Genomic DNA, 21,682 nt, shown 5'->3' on the forward strand with positions numbered 1-21,682 from the left:
AAATATCCAGTATGAGCCTGAGTCTGCTCTGTGTCACCAGCATCATAAGTAGGAAGACAAGCTGAGTTTAGAGTGAAGAACCGTCACCAGGTACTTTATATTTTACAGCATTAGAATATTTTTAGAACAGTTTCATAAATTATCTAGAAATTTATTGGTAATTTTTTGTTTTCATGAAAAGATCAACATATATAACACATGTATATTAAAAAAAAATCTTTCTCAGTTCTCTAGAAACCTCTGTGAAGAAGGCTATTTAAGCCATAGCAGGCTCTATTACCAGTGCATTATTGTGCAAGAAAATTATTTTACTATTAAAACTCTGACACTGGTTAATATATAAATAGCTAAATGCTTCTATCTGGTGATGATTATTTATTCAGTCCCTTTGTTTTAAGTGGCATGGACTCTTTGGAGCAGAAATAAGATTGCTAAGCAAACAAACAAAACACACTCATGAAACAAGACATGGAATTCTTCTCATTAGTAAAACACTGGGCACTAAGTGCTAATAATAATTAGACATCTTATAAATGTTCTCAGGAAAGAAAAATAAGATAAAAATATTGCCTGTGCTTCGCCCACATACTATATGAACCAGTATCATTGAAAGAGCAGCAATAGAAACCTGCCAAAATTTTATAAAGCCAGTGTTCCTTGTTTCGCGGGAAATCGCTATAAAGGTCATTACCATAGGAGAGTTGATTTCTATGGCCTTGTAGAGCAACAGAGTGCTGAACGCATCTCTTGGGAATTCAGGTATGTCAGGAAGATTCTGCTTTCGCTCTTTTTTTTTAACCTCTAAACAATTTCCCCTAATTTGGTTATATATTAAAAATTCTATAAACCCAATCTGTTTATTTAATTTAAGGTTCTTACTTGCTAAAAGATGCTTCTATCTCTCTACTTCCTTTGAAAATTTAAGCCATATTCAACTGTTCAGTTATTTGTACATGTGTAAATAAGCTACAAAATTCATTCCAAGAGTCAGTTTTTAAATTACTTTTTAACACTTACTTATTATTGTGAGACAGAGAGAGATAGAGTATGAGCATGGGAGGGGCAGAGAGAGGAGGAGACACAGAATCCAAAGCAGGCTCCAGGCTCCGAGCAGTCAGCACAGAGCACGACGTGGGGCTCTAACCTACAAACCTCAGGATCATGACCTGAGCCAAGTTGGACGCCCAACCGACTGAGCCACCCAGGTGTCCCACCGAAAGTCAGTTTTAAAGAAGCAAATTGGCAAAACGAGAGTAAAACTGAGAGGTGGCATGAGATATGCACCTGCTTGGATTTGTCTTACATAGGTGACTTGATAAAAGTCACGTATTGGTAAATAATAATTATTACATTTCTATTCTTAAAAATAAAGTTTATTCTTATTTGCTTTTAAGACGATCCAGGCCCAGCTTAAAAATCATAAGAATTTAACCTTGACCCAGTAACTTTACTTCCAGGAATTTATTTTACCAATATTCTCAGATATGTGAGAAATGACGATTTATAATGCTGTGTATAGTGGCATCATTTGTGATGGCGAAAATTGGAAGTTGACTAAATGTCACATCTAGGGTTCTGGTTGAACAGATTTGCTACATGCATAGATAATGTGTATTTATGGGGAAAAAATGATGAAATCTCTGGCTACCGATATGGAATGATCTCCCAAGAATATAAAGTTAAAAACCAAGGTGCAGAACAGTATGAATGATACTGGTTTTCCAAAAGGAGAAAACTAGGTATGCTTATTTCTTTATTTTGCATGAAATATCATTGAAAGTTTTTTTAAAATGCTTATTTATTTTGAGAGAGGGAAAAAGAGAGAGAGAGAGAAAACATGAGCCAGGGGAGGGATAAGAGATAAAAGAGAGAGAATCTCTGCATTCTCAGCACGGAGCCTGAGGCAAGGCTCCATCTCACAACCTTGAGATGAAGACATGAGCAGAAATCAAGAGTGGGAGGCTTAACCTACTGAGCCACATGGGCGAAAAATTTAGTATTAAAAAATGTAATTTGGATGCCCTAAGAAGGAAGGAAACTGGATAGTTTGGGGAGCAGATATAAGCAGGGGAATAGTAACTGTATGCCCTTTCTAAAGGTGACTTTGCAACAGGTGAAAGTATTACCTATAAAAAATATATAGACATAAACAACAAAAAACAGATGAAAAATAAGAAATAATTACCTAAATTTGTAATAGTTTTTTTCTTCTTTTAACCCAAGACTGTTTTTCAATGGGTTTGAAAGTGCCGTATGATTCCAAATGTATAATAAACTTTTCACGCAAGATGAATAATAAAAGAACAGTACTGAGTAGCAATGAAGGGATCACATAGGTGGGGTCTAGACCAAAACAAACAAATGAACAAAAAAACCAACTATATATGCCATTTGAGCTGGACAAGTAAATTCCCTATTTATATGATGTAACATGATTATAATTATTATTGTTATTTTTAATTTGAGAGAGGGAGAGAGACAGAACAAGCATGAGCAGGGGAGGGATAGACAGAGAGAGAGAGAGAGAGAGAGAGAGAGAGAGAGAGAGAGAGAGAAGCTTAAGCGAGATTGTGAGCAGCGCCAACACAATACATGATCTCAGGACACTGAGAGATCATAACCGGAGCCCAAATCAAGAATTGGACCCCTGACTGGGCCACTCAGATGCTCCAGATGAGACTTAAGAAAAGGAAACAAAGAGAGAAAAAAGGATTTCTAGATCTTTAACTTTCCTATACTTTGCAAAATACAATTTTTAGACTTCAAGTTCTATTTTTCTGTATCTTTCAATTTTTAAGTATAGAATTTTGAAGATTATCTCATGTTCATTATATGATTACTCTGAAAAACATACAGTGACATTAATCATATAGCAATTGTGTAAAACTTCACTTTGTATAACTAAAGATTGCTTTTTTCCTACCTAACACAGCATGAATATTTAAAATTCTGAGTCTAAAAATGAAAAAAAGCAAATTTAAATGTATTTTCTTTTTAAATGTGTGGTGCACAGTTTATAAAAATGTATTTTCAGTGTTCTCTGACTATATTTTGATAGCTCATTCATTTCTATTGTTCAGAATATGAGGGTACCAAAAGAAGAAAAGAAAGTTAAATATTCTGAAATATTTTTCAAATAGCGAATGTTTTGGGGCACCTTGGTGGCTCAGTCAGTTAAGCGTCCGACTTTGGCTTGGGTCATGATCTCGCAATTTGTGAGTTAGAGCCCCAAGTCGGGTTCTGTGCTGACAGCTCAGAGCCTGGAGCCAGCTTCCGATTCTGTGTCTCCTTCTCTCTGCTCTTCCCCTGCTTGCACTGTGTCTCTCCCTTTCTCAAAAATAAATTAAAAAAAAGAAAAAAATGTTTTTCTCTCTATTATAAGTTGCTTCTAGCATTATGCCATGTATATTGAATAAGCATAAGTTTTCCATGAATGTATCTTTATTTTTTCTGGTTACACATATAGTATACATTTAAAAATGACAGTAAAAATATATAAAAAAAGAAAGCAAGATGCATGCTGATATCAGTATCCATCTAGAAGTAAATATTGTTATGATCTTGGGTATGTATTTTGTAGACTTATACCTTTTATTACCAGATAAAAAATACACATTTATTATTTTAAAATGTAGGTTCTTTAAAAAAAAAAAATGTCGGTTCTTACCACACATGCTGTTCGTATGTGACAATCCACCATGGTCAGAGGTTCATACATATGATAAATATGCACTGATGCACATATATGTATATATTTGCAATGCTGTTCATGTACCTTGCACTATTGTTTGATATATATCTCAGGAGATCAAATTATCAGTGGAAATAGGATTTGTACCTCGTTAAACTTCAATACAGATTGTCAAGTGACCTTCTGGAAAGTTGACCTGACTTCACACTCATACTGAGTTGTCTTAGCACACTCGGGCTCCTATAACAGAATACCATGGGCTAGGTGGCATATAAACAACAGAAATATACTTCTCGGTGCTGTGGAGGGTAACAAAGTCTAAGATCACAGTATCAGCAAATTCAGTGTCTGCTGAAAGCTCACTTCCTTGCTCATAGACCAGGAAGATCATGGTGTTTGCTCTTTATGGCGAAGGGAGGGATTCTCTGGAGTCTCTTCTATATAGTCATAACCCCATTCATGAGGGTACCACATCCCAAAGGTACCACCTCATATACCATCAGTTTGGGTGTTAAGATTTATCATATGAATTTGAAGGGGAGGAACACAACATTCAGTCTACAGAAACAGGGACTGCATTGAATCTGTAGATGGCTTCAGAAAGCATGGACATTTTAACAATATTAAGTTTTCTGATCCCTGAACATGAGATATCTTACATTTATTTAAATCTTCGTTAGTTCTTTCATTATGTTTTGTAGTTTTCAGTGTGCAAGTCTTTTCAACTACTTAGGAATAAATCTAAATGTATTCGTAAGTATACTATTCTTTTTGATGATACTGCAAATAGGATTGTTTCCTTAAGTTCTTTGGGTAATTCATTATTAACATATAGAAATGCAACTGACATTTGTATATTAATTTTGTGTCCTGCAACAGCACTGATTTTATTTGTTCTAACAGCTTTCTGCGTGAGTACGTGCGTGTGATTTTTAGCGTTTTCTACACCTATTTTATTACTATTATTTTTTTAATTTTTAATGTTTATTTTTGAAAGAGAGACAGAGCACAAGCAGGGGAGGTGCAGCGAAAGAGGCAGACTCAGAATCCGAAGCAGGCTCCAAGCTCTGAGTTGTCAGCACAGAGCCCACTGAGGAGCTCGAACTCATGAATCATGAGAGTATGACCTGAGCCAGAGTCGGATGCTTAACCGATTCAGCCACCCAGGTGCCCCATACAGTTTTCTACATTTAAAATCATATCATCTGCAAACAGAGGGAATTTTATTTTGGGTGCATTTTATTTCCTTTTCTTTCCTAATTTTTCTGGCCAGGACTTCCAATACTATGTTGAATAGAATTGGTGAGAGTGGGTTTGTTTGTCTTGTTTCTGAACTCCAAGAGAAACACTCAGTTCTTCACCATTGAGAATGATACTCGCTTGTGAGCTTTTCATATATATGGCCTTAATTATATTGAGATAAATTCCTTCTATAGTTTATAGTTTTTATTACGAAAGAGTGATGAGTTTTGTCAAATGCTCTTTCTGAATCTTTTGAGATGATCATATGATTTCTATCCTTGATTCTGTTAGTGTGGTGTATCACGTGAATTCACGTGCATATGTTGAATCATCTTTACAGCCTATGGATAAAGCCCAAGTGGTCATGATTCATGATCCTTTTAATGTGTGTTTGAGGTGGGTTTCTTAGTATTTTGTTGACAATTTTTGTGTCTATGTTCATCAGGGATATTGACCTGGAGTTTTCATGTCTTGTAATGTCTTTGTCTGATTTTGGTATCAAGGTGATGCTGGTCTCATAAATTTGAGTTAGCAAGTGTTCCTTCCTCTTCAATTTTTTTTGAAGAACATAAGAAATATTGATGATTATTTTTTAACTTTTAGCTAGAATTCGCCAATGAAATGATCTGGTCCCCGGCTTTTCTTCACTGGAAGTTTTGGATTATTGATCCAATCTCTTTCTTCTTTCTGGGTCTGTTCAGATTTCTATTTCTTCATAATTAAGACTGGTAACTTGTGCTTATCAACTTCTCCTTTTCATCAATGTTATCCACTTACAGTATAGGATTGTACATAGTAGTCTTTTATGATCCTTATTATTTCTGTGGCATCAATTATAATGTCTCTTCTTTCACTTAAGAGTTTGAGTGTTCTCTCTTTTTTCTTAGTCTATCTAGAAGTTCGTCAATTTTATCTTTTCAAAGAAACCGATTTATTTTCATGGACTTTTAAATTATATTTCATTTATTTCTATATTAATCTTTATTATTTCTTTCCTTCTGCTAAGTTTAGGTTAAGTTTGTTCTTCTTCTAGTTCCATGAAGTTTAAGTTAGGTTGTTTATTTGAGATCTTTCTTGCTTTTTAATGTAGGTGTTTATCACTATAAACTTCTCTTAGTATTTCTCTTGTTGAAATCCATAAGTTTGATATGTGTATCTTTATTTCATTTGTCTCAAAGTATCTTTTAATTTCCCTTTTGATATATTCTTTGATTATAGGTTGTTCAAAAATATTTTGTTTAATTTAAACATTTATTTGTGTGTCAGTTTTTCCATTTTCCTTCCATTTTTTTTATCTCTTATTTTATTCCACTGTGGTCAGAAAAGATTTCATTCTTCTTAAATTTGTTAAGACTTGTGATATAACATGTGATCTGTCCTAGAAAATGTTCTGCATGTAATTGAAAAGAATGTGTATTCTTGGGGTACTTGGGTGGCTCAGTAGGTTAAGCGTCTGACTTCAGCTCAGGTCATCATCTCACTGCTCATGGGTTTGAGCCCCACATCAGGCTCTGTGCTGACAGCGTGGAGCCTGGAGTCTGCTTCAGATTCTGTCTCCATCTCTCTGCCCCTCCCCTGCTCATGCTGTCTCTCTCTCTCTCTCTCTCTCTCTCAAATACAAAATAAAACATAAAAAAAAAAAAACCCAATGTGTATTCTCCTACTGCTGTGTGGAAGATTCTGTATATGTCTGTTAAGTTCATTTAGTCTACAGTGTTGTGCAAGTCAGATGTTTCCCTATTGATTTTCTGTCTGGACAATCTACTATTGAAAGTGTCATATTGAAGTCCTCTACTATTATTGCATTGCTGTCTATTTTTCCCTTCAGATCTGTCAATGTTTGTGTTAAATATTTAGGTGCTCTGATGTTGGGTGCATCCATATTTGCAATTATTATATCTTCCCGATGAGTTGTCCATTTTACCATAATATAATGACCTATTTGTCTCTTGTGACAGATTTAGACTTAAAGTCTATTTTGTTTGATGTAAGTATAGCCATCCCTTTTGCATGAAATATCTTTTTCATCTCTTCATTTTCAGCCTATTATGTCCTTAAATCTGCAGCACATTTCTTGTAGATAGCATGTAGATAAATCTTGTTTTTTAATCCATTTAGCCACTCTGTCTTTTGATTGAGGTGTTTAATTACATTTACATTTCAAGTAATTATTGATAAATAAGGACTTACTATTGTCATTTGTTCATTTTTTCCTGTCTTGTAGATCTTTGTCCTTTCCTTTCTTACTGTCTTTAGGTTTTGTTGCTTTTTTATACTGATATGATTTCATTTCTTTCTCTTTTCTTTTGTGTGTCTTTTATAGTTATTTTCTTTGTGGTTACCATGAGGCTTACATGAAACATCTTACAATTATAACAGTCTATTTCAGTCTCATATCAACTCAATTTCAATCACGTACAAAAACTCTACTCTTTCTTTTAGCTGCCTACTTTCAGTGTTTGTTATTCTTCAGTTTTCTGGATTCTCCTCAGAAACAGATTTTGTAGCACATAAAGCAGCCCCAACTCGTAAGGATCTACTTCTGTGGCAAGTGATGGGCCTTGGGCCCTTTCATTTCATTTCTCTGGGCTTTCATTTCTCTGGGCTGCTTGGGTGCAAAAGCTAGTGTTCTCCAGCTTCAGTGGAGAGGAGCCAACCTGACTGTTCTGCTCTCTTGCAGATCTTTGGAGAGCAGGAAACTTCCCAATTCCATCTGTCCCAGCTTTGCTATCCTTGTCTGTGGACCCCACGTGTCTTCTCCTGCCATGCTCTCTTCTCTAACTATAACTAGAGTGTTTGATAGTTTCCAGGTGTTAGACTGTGAACTGCCAGATAATGTCTATGGTAAAAATAAATATTGCTTTCTGCCATCCATCACATTCTAGGTCTAGCCAAATTTGTAGGCTTCCTTACAATCTACCTGCCTTTATCTTCAGCATTTATTTTGTTGTTAGCGATTTTGTAGCTGGTTGGAATGCATTTGAGGGAGGTTTGTAGGGATATAAGTTTAGGATTTGGTATTTTCAGAATCCCCTTTAACAAATAATTGTTATTAACATGTATACAGTATTGCATTTACTTACTTTTCAGAATATAAATTGATTTTCTACTAATTAAAAAAAGAGGCTGTACAAAAAATATATTCAGAAATGAAATGAGCATTTAAAAACATCATTTGTCATTAAGGAACCACAAATGTAAAAAAAGATACACCCATACCCTTACTAGACTGGCTAAAGTCCACAACACTGATAATAAATTCAGACAAGAATGTACAAGAAATAGGAACTCTCGCTCATTGTTGATGGGACTGCAAAATGCTATAGCCACATTGCAAGGCAGTTTCACAGGTTTTTACAAAGACAAACATAGTCTTACAGTATGATCCAGCAATCAGGCTCCTTGATTTTTTCTCAAGTAAGCTGAAAGTTTATGTCATACAATAGTGACTATTTATAGCAGCTTCGTTCATAATTGCCAAATCATGGGAGCCATAAAGATTTTTCCCAAAAAATGAATAGATAAGTACACTGGGTTGCATCTATGCAATGTAACACATTCAACCATAAAATAAATAAGCTATCAATCCACGAAAAGACAAGGAAAGAAAGTTAACTGCATATACTGCTAGATGAAAGAGTGAGGTCTTAAAAGGCTGTATGATTCTAATTATATGACATTCTGGAAAAAGCACAAGCATACTGACAGTGAAAAAGATCAGTGGTTGCAAAGTGTTTGGGAAGAGGAAGGAAAGGATGAGCAAATGGATCAGAGGAGGTTTTTAGGACAGGGCAATGAAACTATTCTGTGTGATCTTGTAATGGTGGATATGTAACATTCTACATTTGTCAAAACCAATAGAATTAGAGAAAATAGGAGTGAACTCTAAAGTAAACCACTGACCTTTAGTTAAGAGCAACGTATCAGTATTTGTTCATCAATTGTAACAAATGTACCACACTAATGGAAGAGGTTAATCATAGGGAAGACTACTGGAGAGAGGGGAGAGTGGAAAAGCATATATGGGAATCCCTTGTACTTTCCATTCAATTTTTCTGTAGAACAAAAACTGCTCTAAAAAATAAGTCTATTAAGAAAAGAAAAAAAAAGAGGAGAGGGTGTGAGGGGAGGAAAAGGAGCTGCCATAGGTCAAGTAATGACTGTATCCCCCAAAGATGTCTATACCGTAATCCCTGGAACCTGTGACTATGTTATCTTACATGGCAAGAGGGACTATAGAGATGTGATTAAGATTAGGGATCTTGAGATGTGGTGATTATCCTGGATTATCCAGATGATTCCAATCTAATCACATAAACTCTTAAAAACCAGAGAATATTCCCTGGCTTGAGTCAAAGAGTAAACACGGAACAAGAAGCAAGCATGAAAGGGAACCATCTTGCTGTTTCTGGCTTTGCATAGGAAGGAAGGGAGCCAGGAGCCAAGGGATTTGGGCAGTCTCTGGCAGCTGGGAACTGCTGCATCCCTGACAACCACAAGGAGCTGAACTTTTCTAACAACCTGACCCAGAAAGGAAACAGATTCTCCTCCAGAACCTCCAGGAGGAAGGCAGCACCACTCACACTTTGATTTTAGTGCACCAAGTCAGTGTTGAAATTCTGACATATAGATCTGAGATATAATGAATATGTGTTGTTTTAAGCCACTAAATATGTGGTTATTTGTTATGGCAACAATGGAGAACTAATACAGAAACTAATTGAATTTGTTCTGTACTTCTCGAAAACACAAAAGTATCAATTAGAACAATGTGCATCCAATCTCAACCCCTCTAATTGAAGCACCGTACCTTATCTTTTTTCCCACAACACATTTTTGTTATCTTTTATGTATTTTCTTATGATGTGTACCTAAGATAAAAAAAACCCTCTCCAGCCCTAATATCCTTTGTTTAATTTGAAATACAGGAACATATATTCTAAGAAAAATAATATATTTATTTCAAGGGTAAATATGTGTCTAAATAAATGTATAGAAAAATAGGTCAGAAGAAAAAGTTTCCATGTACTGTATGGGCATCTCAGAGAATGTAAAGAAATGACTTTGGGAATGAAAGATGAAAGGGAAAGCATGGTAATATAAAACAAATTCAAAACATAAGTGGAACAAAACCCTTGCATGGACTGATGCTCAATTCCATTCTATGCAACTAAGGACCTCAAGAGTGAAATAAAATAAAAATTAAATTATGTTAAAGTTGGGTTTTTAGATGTAGTACCATCTTGAATGCTGGAGTTGCACATCATGAAATGTATTCCCAAGTTAAATTATAGATCTTCATTTATGAAGATTTTAAGGCACGGAACAAGGAACTACCCCTTCCAGGTAACATATTCATATTCTTTAAAAAAAATGATTAATATATGAATTAGATCTCTAATGGTTTCTTCCAGATGCCTTATCCTGGGGTTAAGTATATTATTGTATTAAATACAATGTGTGTAGTTCTGTGTGTAGTTCAGACTCTCAGGTTAGATACTCAAATCTGCCACTTGACTGAGGCATGAGATGAGTTAAGGCTGTGCATGTCCCTCAGCCTTGGTTTAAGTATTGTCTGTCCCTGGTGGTAACGTATATGAAAGTGCATTATAGACTATAAAGTTCTGAGCACTTGGTAAATATAATTCTTCATATTAGGCAATATGTTAACAGCGACATTACAGGAAATGAAAAGTTACTTTATATTTTCCTTCTCATTCTGCTATTGAACTAATTAATATCTCCCTGTGGTGATTAATTTCTAGCTGATCCAAGACATATTTCATGCTCATACTTAATGGCATGCTAATTTAGGGGGCATGTTTCTACTTCAAATTATCTGTTAGGCCACTTTTTATCAGGATAAATGGACAGTAAATATGGAAATTTCCTTATTTCACCATTCCCAACCCCATCTCCATGTAAACAACCGTATTCTCCATGTAAATGCATGGAGTTTACCCATGAAACCAGTATTGAATCAGAGCCTCTAATACCCTTCTAGCCTTTAAATGCAGAATCTTTGATACATGTGGCATCTGTATCCAGACTTAGATTTTCCACCCATAAAACACCATGGAAATAGACACTGTATTTACTCTCTGATGGCAATAGGGCTTTGGATCTAGAGTAAGTTTATTTTAACTTCCTTTCATTCAATCAACTGAATCTCAAGAATTGCATTTTATTCACCTAATATTGTTATTCATTGACTAATATTAAAAAGAACTCCCATTTTCAATAACTAATTTGTACCAGCCACATTTTATATTCATTATTGCATTTAATTTTATTTAATTTTCAAAACAACCCTGCGTTGTATCTATCTATCTATCTACCTATCTACCTATCACCTATCTATCTCCCACCATCACCACCACCATCATCATCATCACCATCATCATCATCATCATCATCATCATCGTCTCTCTCCCCATCAGTAATTCCTTTAAGGTTTTTACTTGAACTTTTCTTTTAATACCCTGTGCTGAGGTTTACTTTGCCTTTTTATTTCTTGGGCCTTCCCTGAGTAAAGGACTCTAAAGGTGATGATTTCTCAGACATTTTAACCATGATAGGTATGCTGCTTTCCTTCTGTTAAATGTTTTGTCTCAATGAAGCACTACAATTATGGAGAATGTTCTGTAACTGCACTGTCCATCATGATAGCCACTTCTAGCCACATGTGGCTACTGAGCACTTGGAGTACAGCTATTATTGAACCTGAGAAAGTAAACGTTTAATTTAATTTAACTTTACTTCTTTTAGATGCAAATTTAAATAACCACACCTGTTTAGACACTGCCATATTCTGCAGTGCCATTTTAATGTATCCTTAAATACTTTCTTTTTTATGGAAAAGTCTTATTTTGTATTTGATTTATTTCTATTTCATTCTTTTCTTAGGAGGGCCACTGATTGCATTTTTCTTTTCTTTTTTTAGAAAGACTTCCTAATATTCTTGTTAAAATTTCGGATATATTTACAAATATGGAACAAAGTCAAACAGTTCTTTGTTTGCTTGTTTTGTTAGTTTTTATTTGAGAGAGAGAAAGAGAGGGCACAGGAGAGGCACAGAGGGGCAGAGGGAGAATCGTAAGCAGGCTCCATGTTCAGCACAGACCCCAATGTAGGGCTCAATCCCATGACCTTGGGATCATGACCTGAGCCAAAATCAGGAGTTGGATGTTTAACTGACTGAGCCACCCAGGCTCCCCTGAACAGTTTTTTAAAGCAATTGTTTTGAAAAGTCTAAAAAGGTCTTATGTTCTTTTTGTTTGCATGTTTTGTGAAAACATTTAAATTCTCAGAAAATTTCACTTACACAATATAGTGCTATCAACTATAGTCACCATGTTACACATTAGGTCCTCAGACCTCACTTACCTTCTAACTAAAATCTCAAACCTTTTATTAACTTCTCCCTGTTTCCCACACCCACCCAACCCCTGGCATCCACTTTTCTACTCCCTGTTTCTACAGTTCAACTTTCTTTTTAGATTCCATATATAAGTGATATGATACAGTTTCTCTGTCTAGCTTATTTCACCTAGCATAATGCCCATTGGATTCATCCATGTTATCACAAATGACAAGATTTCCTTCTTTTTTAAGTCTAAATAATATCCCTATCTATCATCTATCTATCTATCATCTATCTATCTATCTATCTATCTATCTTACATTTTCCTTATCCATTCATCTGTCAACTGACATTTTGGTTGTTTCCATACCTTGGCTATTGTGAACAATGCTGCTGTGAACATGGGTGGATAGACATTTATTCAAGATACTCACTTCATTTCCTTTGGATGTAAACCCAGAGTGGAACTGTTAGATCATATATCTGGTGGTTCTATTTTTAATTTCTTGAGGAACATCCATACTGTTTTCCATAGTGGCTGTACCAGTTTACATTTCTGCCAACAGTATAGATACAAGGTCCCCCTTTTCCACATCCTCATCAACACTTGTTATTTCTTTTTTCTTTCTTTTTTTTTTTTTTTTGACAAGCAGGTGTGAGGTGATATCTCATTATGGTTTTGATTTGAATTTACCTGATGATTATTGATACTGAAAACCTTTCAATATATCTGTTGGCCATTTGTATGTCCCTTCAAAAATGCCTATTTAGGTCTTGTAACCATTTAATTTTTTTTTATTTTTTACTTCAATTTTATTATTATGATTTTCTGCTGTCACGTTGTATGAGATCCTTATATATTTTTTATATTAGCCTCTTATCAAATATGTGGTTTGCAAGTATGTTATCTCATTCCACAGATTGCCTTTTCACTTTGTTGATGGTGTCCTTTGCTGTGAAGAAACTTTCGATTGCAGCAAAGTCCCATTTATTTATTATTTTCTTTTGTTGCCTTTACTTTTGGTATCAAATCCAAAAAGTCATTGCCAAAACCAATGTCAAGGTGCTTACCCCTATGTTTCTTTAAGGATAAGTGGAGACTAGTGGGACAGTTTATTAAAGTTATTGCTTTAAAGAGTTTAAAAATGTTTTACATTTTTTATTACCTAATGGAAATTAATTCACAAATCATTGGTTAATAGTAGGAGATTTGCCAGCATATCATTGGCCCCTTAAAATATGTTGCAAATCTCTTTTTCAATACTCTTTTAGGTTTTGGCAAAATTGTGTATGCCATTGCAGGTGGAGTCCTAACTATTGTAAGGAGAAACATCAGTACATAAAGGCAGAAACATAACTAGCTTCAGACACATGAGGACCAAAGTTTGAGTCTAACTCTGCTGTTTGCTAATCATGTAACTCTGAACCATATTGTTTCAGATATGCAAACTGGTCTTAGCATATACCTACTTCATCATATTTAAGTCACATATGTCCTGAATGTATAATATTAAACTATAAACTTTCCTCCATTTTATTTACTTTTTATTCTACGGCAATCTCCATTTTCCAAATGAGGCACAGAATGACAAAATAAGTGGTCTGAAAATCACCTTACTGATAAGCAGTAGTGTTAGACTTAAAACCTGGGCAGACTACATCCAGAACTCATCCTCAGGCACTGGGCATTGATTATCCTGCTGTGGCATTAAATGAGTGATCGGACCCCACGGACTTTCAATGGTCACTTTTTTGTGCTGAAATAACATAGAGACCATTTAGAGATTAGTTTTCTGTATTTAAAAAACAACTCATTAAACAGACAAATGTCTTTTAGTGGAAAGCTAATATCACTCTATGGTGAGGGGAATACGTTTTCTTGTATGCTATTGGTAGAAGTATGAATTGGTATAATATTTCTGAAAGCAATTTGATAATAAACATTAAAATCTTTAAATATAGATACAGTTGTACAACTTATTCCTCTTTTACTAATTTATTTTCATAATAAGCATAGGTTGAGAAATACTTCCTCAATGTTTCCAGCAAACAGTTTGTAACAGCAAAACCTTCATTGAATCCAAACACCCAGTAATTAAATGCTAGTTGAATTAATTATCTTTCCGATACCCATGAAATAGAATATTACATAGCCTTTAAAATGATAATGGAGACATACATTATTTTGGAATATAAATTGTTTATATTTTCAGTAAAAATATATGTTGCAAATCAGTAGTTGTAGATATATAACAGTAACTACATATATGTGTGTATACATATATATATATGTATGTCATATATACATATATATATATATATATGTGTGAGATTACCAGAACATCAACTTATTGACCTTTTAAAATATACTTCACATCTCTTTTTATTATGTATTATGTATTATGCTTTGTTATATTCTACATCAAAATGTTCCAATGTTTCTTGTGAATGACAATGTATTTAAAAATTTTTTAATTTCTTTGTTCTATTTTATTTTTATTAATGATGTATTATTAAAAAAAAACTGTACAAGGTCACCTGGATGACTCAATTGGTTAAGTATTTGACTCTTGATTTCAGTTCAGGTCATGATCTCACTGTTCATGGGATTGAGCCCCACATCGGGCTCTGTGTGGACAGCATGGAGCCTGCTTGGGATTCTCTCTCCATCTCTCTCTGCCTCTCCCCTGCTAGCACTCTTTCTCCCTCTCTCTCTCAAATAAAGAAATAAATTAAATAATTGATTTAATTAATTAATTAAAGGCAAATAGAGTTAATTTTGATATTTTTGAATGAAACATTCACCTGACTCTTCTGGAAGCTTGATCATGATAACTCCTGACATGCCTTGATATTTGTCTGAATTACCTTAGACCAGGCAGAGGTAGAAGCAAACACGCATACGCACACACACACACACACACACACACACAATAATAAAATCAGTTTGGGAAGGATTCTCAAACTCAAATCTCCACAGAGGTCTGGCTGCCTATATAAATGGGTAGAATTAGCTGGTTTAATTTCACACGCATCTTCTATGTGACTACACACTACGGTGGGCACTGCCAACTAAAGCAAAAGCAGTTGCTACTCAACTGCAGCCAAGTGCTGTCAGGTTAAAATTGGCGTTCGTTGCCACCAACACTTACAAGTGCCCAAGAGAAGTTGTATTTTTGTGCATTTATGTGAGATCTTCCAACTTTTAAATGTTAGTTGTAACTTCTTTTAAACACTGTAAAAGCCAAACGAAACATATCCGCAAAAGAAGTATGTTCCTTAATCTGGCAGTTGCCACTCTTTGCTAAGCATCAAGGCCAAAAATGAGCCACAGAGTGGCAGTAAACAAGAAGATGCTTCTTGAGGCCGTTGAGGAGGATGTGGCCCTAGACTGCCTCTATCGTGATTCTACTTTATCTTTCTATAATTTATGTTGATGACCAGAAAACAACATTTGCTTCAAAGAGGATTCTGGATCGGTGTTTATTTATAAATATTCAAAATATCAAATATAACTTGTAGCTAATTTATAGATGGGAGAGCTGAGTGTGCGGAGAATTTCAGAAATAAATCCTAGTTACATCTAGAGGAAAAATGTGTGAGAAAAAACATCATAACCGTGTTGTTCAATGGAATAATTTTCAAAGATACCAAGCTTTCTGTTTTGCTCCAGTAAACCTTAATTTGCACCGGCATTTTATTGGGAGTATGTTATTACTACTTTTGTACATTTTTGTTGATGTTTGAAGAAAAGCAAGATCAGTGTTCAAGGCACAAGTCATTTACTTCTAAAAAAGGGTGAAAAAGGCATAGCTTCTGAATGTAATTTCCTAAAAAATCCATTATAAAAATACATGATTATGAAAATGTTCGGTATAATTAAGGGATCACTGAGTGCTTAACAATGTCTAATTGGATGAATAAAAAGAAATTAAAATGGTTTAGAGCAAATCATCTCATTTTGGTGAGGAATGCATTAATTGATCTAAATTATGTCTCTCATTTTGATGTTTGTGGTTCTTCAATACATGGGTCTTTTGACCCATTTACAATTTGTATAAATGGAAAGAGACAAAAGTACCATGGGGAAAGAGAAAAGGAAACCCTGAGCAGGTTTTTGCTAGCAAACATTTTAGGAGTCGACGAGTAGAATTCCTCCCTCCCATCACACGGCGCCAGATGCCGTTTTGTCTGAAGCCACAAGCTGCTGTGGATCCCTACGGCACTATAAACACAATCAAACCTGGCACTGTTATCACAGTTAGAGAAACACCTATGCTAAAAGGCTCTGTGTTGTGAAACTGGTTAGAGACTATATGCAGAACCTTCACTATGTTCAGTTTTTTAAAACATTGATTAATGTGCCCAAGAAAGAAAGAGCCATCCCTAGTAACATAGGAAGAGAAACCAGCCTCAAAGCCCTAGCTATACAATGAGCACATTTTGCACACAGTCTGTTTATTCCACTCCCTTGGTAGAAGGGGCATGATTAAAACTCAGCTTTTAAAAGTGTATGTATGCAAATAACTATAAATATATGTACATACATATAATCAAGTGGAATATGAATTTTACAGTTGATTCATGCTCACAACAATCTATTCTTCCCCCAGGAGATCTTATATTTGACATCAAAGAACTATTGTTCTATTGTTCCTTCTCATTCTCTATTGTCTCTCCTTTGAGTATTTTGTCTAACTTGAGTAGCTGAATAGATTGCCTATACTGAGTGTTGATTCTATTGCATTAAGGTGGACTTAGGCTCTACTTCCCAACTAGTAGAAGTTTGATCATGGGCAGCTGCTGAATTACTCGTTTCTCAAACAACTCGGTTAATGCATGCTTAAGATCCCCCTAGAGAGCAGGCCCCTGGAACAAACCTTTCTTTTGCTAATAACGTTCTTGTCTCTACCCTCCTATAAAACCTTCTATTTGTACAACTCCTTCGAGCCGCCTCAACCTGCTAGATGGGATCCTGCGATTCATAAATCATGTAATAAAGCCAATTATATCTTTAAAACGAACCAAAAATGCATTCTTAAGATATACAGATTATCGTCTAACATTAAGGAAGAATATTTAATAAAAATGCTGGCATGATTCTGTCCCCAACTTAAGGGGCAGATGTCTGATATAAGAAAGTCAAACTCAACTACATTTCTCTTCCATTTTTTTTTCTTTCCTCAGTGGACCACTGGCATTGTCTTCTGTCTAGCAAGGTTTTTACTGTCTTGTGTTTAAGGTATAGCTACATAACTAGGCTGAGCCTCTTTATCTTTCCCCAGTTTTCTGGAAAAACTCCATGATTGGTTTGCTTGACATTTAGATAATATCATGTGATGTGGGATTTGGGGGAAGTCCTGAATGAATCTAACAGATAATTTTTGAAACGGGATTTTGGGAAGGCTTGGCTGCATCTATTTGCAGATTTTTGTAGTGGTAAATGATTGCTGCTATATATCCAAAAATACAAATTGCTCACTAGTGTAATCATGACCTTTAAGGAAAACAACTCTGAAATCTTAGTCAACTTCATTTACTGCTCACTCTTTCTGTTCTTACTAGTAGTAGATATTGTTGATGCCCTACCCAGATTTTCTTTACCAGGCTAAGACTCCCACTACTAGCTGCTAAAGGTGTTAAAAGCTAAGGGCTCATACTTTTCATCCATCACAAAGAACTGCCCATGATGGCCGGTGCTTGGCAGACCATACTATATGTACTTTCTCTCATTCTTAGGCAGCATCTAGTCAATGACTAAACTCAGGCTAGAGTTAGTACATCTTAGCTTCGTCTCTTCCTGTTCCCTACTTATGTTTCTCTCACTTCTTTACAGGTTTCTTCTTTAAAGAGTCTCAAAAATCACTTATATAAGGATCTACGGCTCAGGCTTTGCTTCTGACTGAGGAACATGACTTTACACCTGCTCATATACCAAATGTTTATTAAAAGGAATGGGGGCTGTTAAAGTAAGTTAATGGGACTAAATAGGAATGGTTATAAACACAAACAATCATTACCATAATAGAGTTTAAACAATGTGATTCTTGGTAGGATACACATTTTTGATTTTCACTTGATGTGGAACATTGGGTGAAATCATTTTCTTGGGGTTCTTAAAGCCAACAAATCTTGGTTTTCCTTACTACCCAGGAAAGCAACAACCACAGGGATTTTATAAACTACAGGACTGGGCAGTAATGACGAAACAATTTCTAAAACATGCTAGTTTTGTGATGTGAGGGCCTGTGGTGAAAAATAAGTTGTATACAAGGTATCATACCCTTTTTAGGGTTTCTAAAAGAGTGCAGTTAAGCACTGATAATCTCAGAACCTTTGCTGATAGTGCCATTCTCTAGAACCTAGAGTCTAAAGAAGCAATGGAATTTAGGTAAAAGCTGAGAGATTTGAGAAAACTGATGTTTCAGTCATCTTTACTTTCCTTTTCCCTAAGGATTCCATTTGGAGAAAAAAAGTTAAATTTCAACTCCTACTTTATCTATTCCTTTCTTGCTCTTTTTTGCCTCATCTTGCTGTCTTCTAAATAGCAGCAGCTGTCTTTATTCATAGATTCTAATCCTGTCTTCAGCTGGTTACCCTTTCTCCCATTCTTATGAAGAAGATGTTTCAACAGCCTCTGGAATTTAACCCAGGCAATGTAAACATCCTCCATTAAACACACAAAAGTCTGTTCCTAAAACCCGAAGAAAACTTGCTTCAGAGAGCAATCATTGCAATCTCACAGAATCTAGCCCGGGATGAGGTTATCTATAGATTTCAGGAAACTCATGTTTGGCTTTGTGGCGATGACAAGAGTCAGGAGCCTGGGAAGCTGCTGCAAAGTTCATTACAAAGATGTGTTCATGGAGCAGTATATTCTCTTTCTCTTTCTCATTTTTGCTTAATATCTTGCTATATAATTATAATCATTTAAACAATATGTACAGAATTAGGTTGGAATTTTGTAGTGTCAAGAAATGAATCGGGTTTATTTTAAAAATATGCAATACGGGTAACCCAGACCAAATTTTCAATCTGTCAAACCTTTGGTCTGATGACCGTCAGGGAAGACTGAAAGAACCATGGTTTTTAATTGGTCTTTCCTAATGGGGTGATACTTTAAGGCTCATAGTTTTTATATGGTACATGCAATTTTAACTGCTGCTCTATTGTTTTATGTATTCTAATTTAACACTTTACATGTTTCGCTTGCATCCTTAAACTGATCTAACCATGAAGGACACAATATTATAACTTGAAGATTGACTTGGAGGAACATATAAGGGATTCAAGGGAGAAGCAGAGAATGCAAGTAGCTTCAGGAAGGTTAAAGCCCAGAATTAACTGAGACTTTTGAGGAAAGTGAAGGACAAAGCAAAGCAGCTAGTTTGGCATAATTCAGAGCATGGCAAGAAGTACTGTGGTATGAGTTACGTTTTTTAATAAAAGACAAATATAGGGCATTATTTGATTGTGTTTTGTTCTTGTCTTCTCTATCCAAAATAGTTTCAAATTTAAAATGATAGAATAAACACAGTTAAGAGGAGAACACTGAAAAGCAATAAAGGTATAAACATTTTGAGAAACCAAATGAAGTTTTTAAAAGTTATCAGTAGGAAAGAAGAATAAATTAAAACTAATGAGACAGACTTAAACCGGAATCTATAAGACTATGCATATTTTTAAGAGACTCATACGGGGTTTTATAACTCTTCACATGAATTAACAACTACAACTAACTCTAAGAGATTTGTCCACTGATTACTAAAAAGCAGACAGAACTAACTATAACACAGCTACCAAATTATTTTATTCACAGAGAGTAGTAAAAGACTATTAGTACCTCTAAATGAATTCAGGTCTTCAGGACCAGATGAAATACATTCAAAGACCTAAAATTATAACAGATCTAATCACAGAACCACTTCATAAATCTCTGAGACTTCATGGAGGGGAGAAGAAGTTATGGCAGCACAGAGGTGGGTGAGATTGGTGAAGATTCCAGGATTCAAAGTGAAACATTCCCTCCATTTGCTACCATCTGACTTGGGACCGGCAATGATTCTGTTGTTTTAAAAAATGCACTTTTAACACTGTTAAAAGTCAGCACACCAGGATTTTTGAAAAGTGAAATTGGGGTTGAAAATCAGAGGTTGTAGCAACAACCAAATAACTACCAATATTAATTTCCAACAGTACTGCAGAAAGAGTAATACAATGAAATGACATGAGAAAAAAAATTTAAGGAAGCATTACACTCTGGAGGCTCCTGTGAAATCATGCTGTAAGTAAAACCCAGGTTACTAAATGAGATTGATTAATAGATGCATTGTTCCTTGATTTTAGCAATGAATTTGAGACAATTTCTGAAGATGGTTATAAGATAAAAAATCAAAAATATGAACAAACTATCGGATTTTAATGAGTAATTATAGGCAAGTTATTTATTTATAGAAAAACATTCCCCAAAATGAGGCCTAGGTCTTCATCCAATAATCTATTCCAGTGTTGTAATCAATGCCATGTTGGAGAACACAGAATGGCAACAGATTACTGTTTTTTCAAATATGATCGAGTCTGTACAAGAGACAAGGCATTTTTCTAAGTGCTACGTTCACAGTAGTGACTCTACATTTTAGAGTGGGAAAGATAGATAATAAACACGGAAGCCAAACCATACAGTATCAGATAAGAGAAGGTCCTATAAAGCACACAGAAACATTTTGAATGATGAAATAAAGTTTTGAAAGGCTACCAAGGGGTAAGAACAAATTAGAACTAACGAAACAGACATACATAAGGATCTATAAGACTATGTACATGTTTTAAAGGACTCATGCGGCACTTTGTAACTCTTCATGCAAACTGCCAACAATATTAACAAAAACAAACCCCAAGGGATCATATCCACGGACAACTGAAAAGCGTGTGGAGATAATCACGTGGCATTACCACCAAAATGATCGTGCAAACTTCATTGAGATTAGTAAAGGCGTTGAGAGTTAACGGGCATTTTCATTAACAGATTGATAATACAAGCACATTATGTTCAAGGAGAAGGCAAAAGTGAGAATTTCAGAGAAGAAATGAGGACTATTACACCGGAAAATATTAAAACTAAAATTAAGAGACCAGTGGATGAGTTAAAAGCTGGAGAGAAATTTTCTGACCTGGAGATATCAGGAAGAACTTACATAGAATGAGGTAATCAGTCAAAACAGAAAGAGACACGTGGAGGCAAAGGAAGTGACCAGGGTTACACAGTAAGAATACCTGCCATATGAGTTATTGGAGTTCCCACAAGACATAATGAATGAGAACTTTACAAACTGGTGAAAGAAATCCATCTTTAAATTGAAGAAATATTATAAATACTAAGCTGAATC

Source organism: Leopardus geoffroyi, chromosome C2, assembly GCF_018350155.1.
Source record: "Leopardus geoffroyi isolate Oge1 chromosome C2, O.geoffroyi_Oge1_pat1.0, whole genome shotgun sequence".
NCBI lineage: Eukaryota > Metazoa > Chordata > Mammalia > Carnivora > Felidae > Leopardus > Leopardus geoffroyi.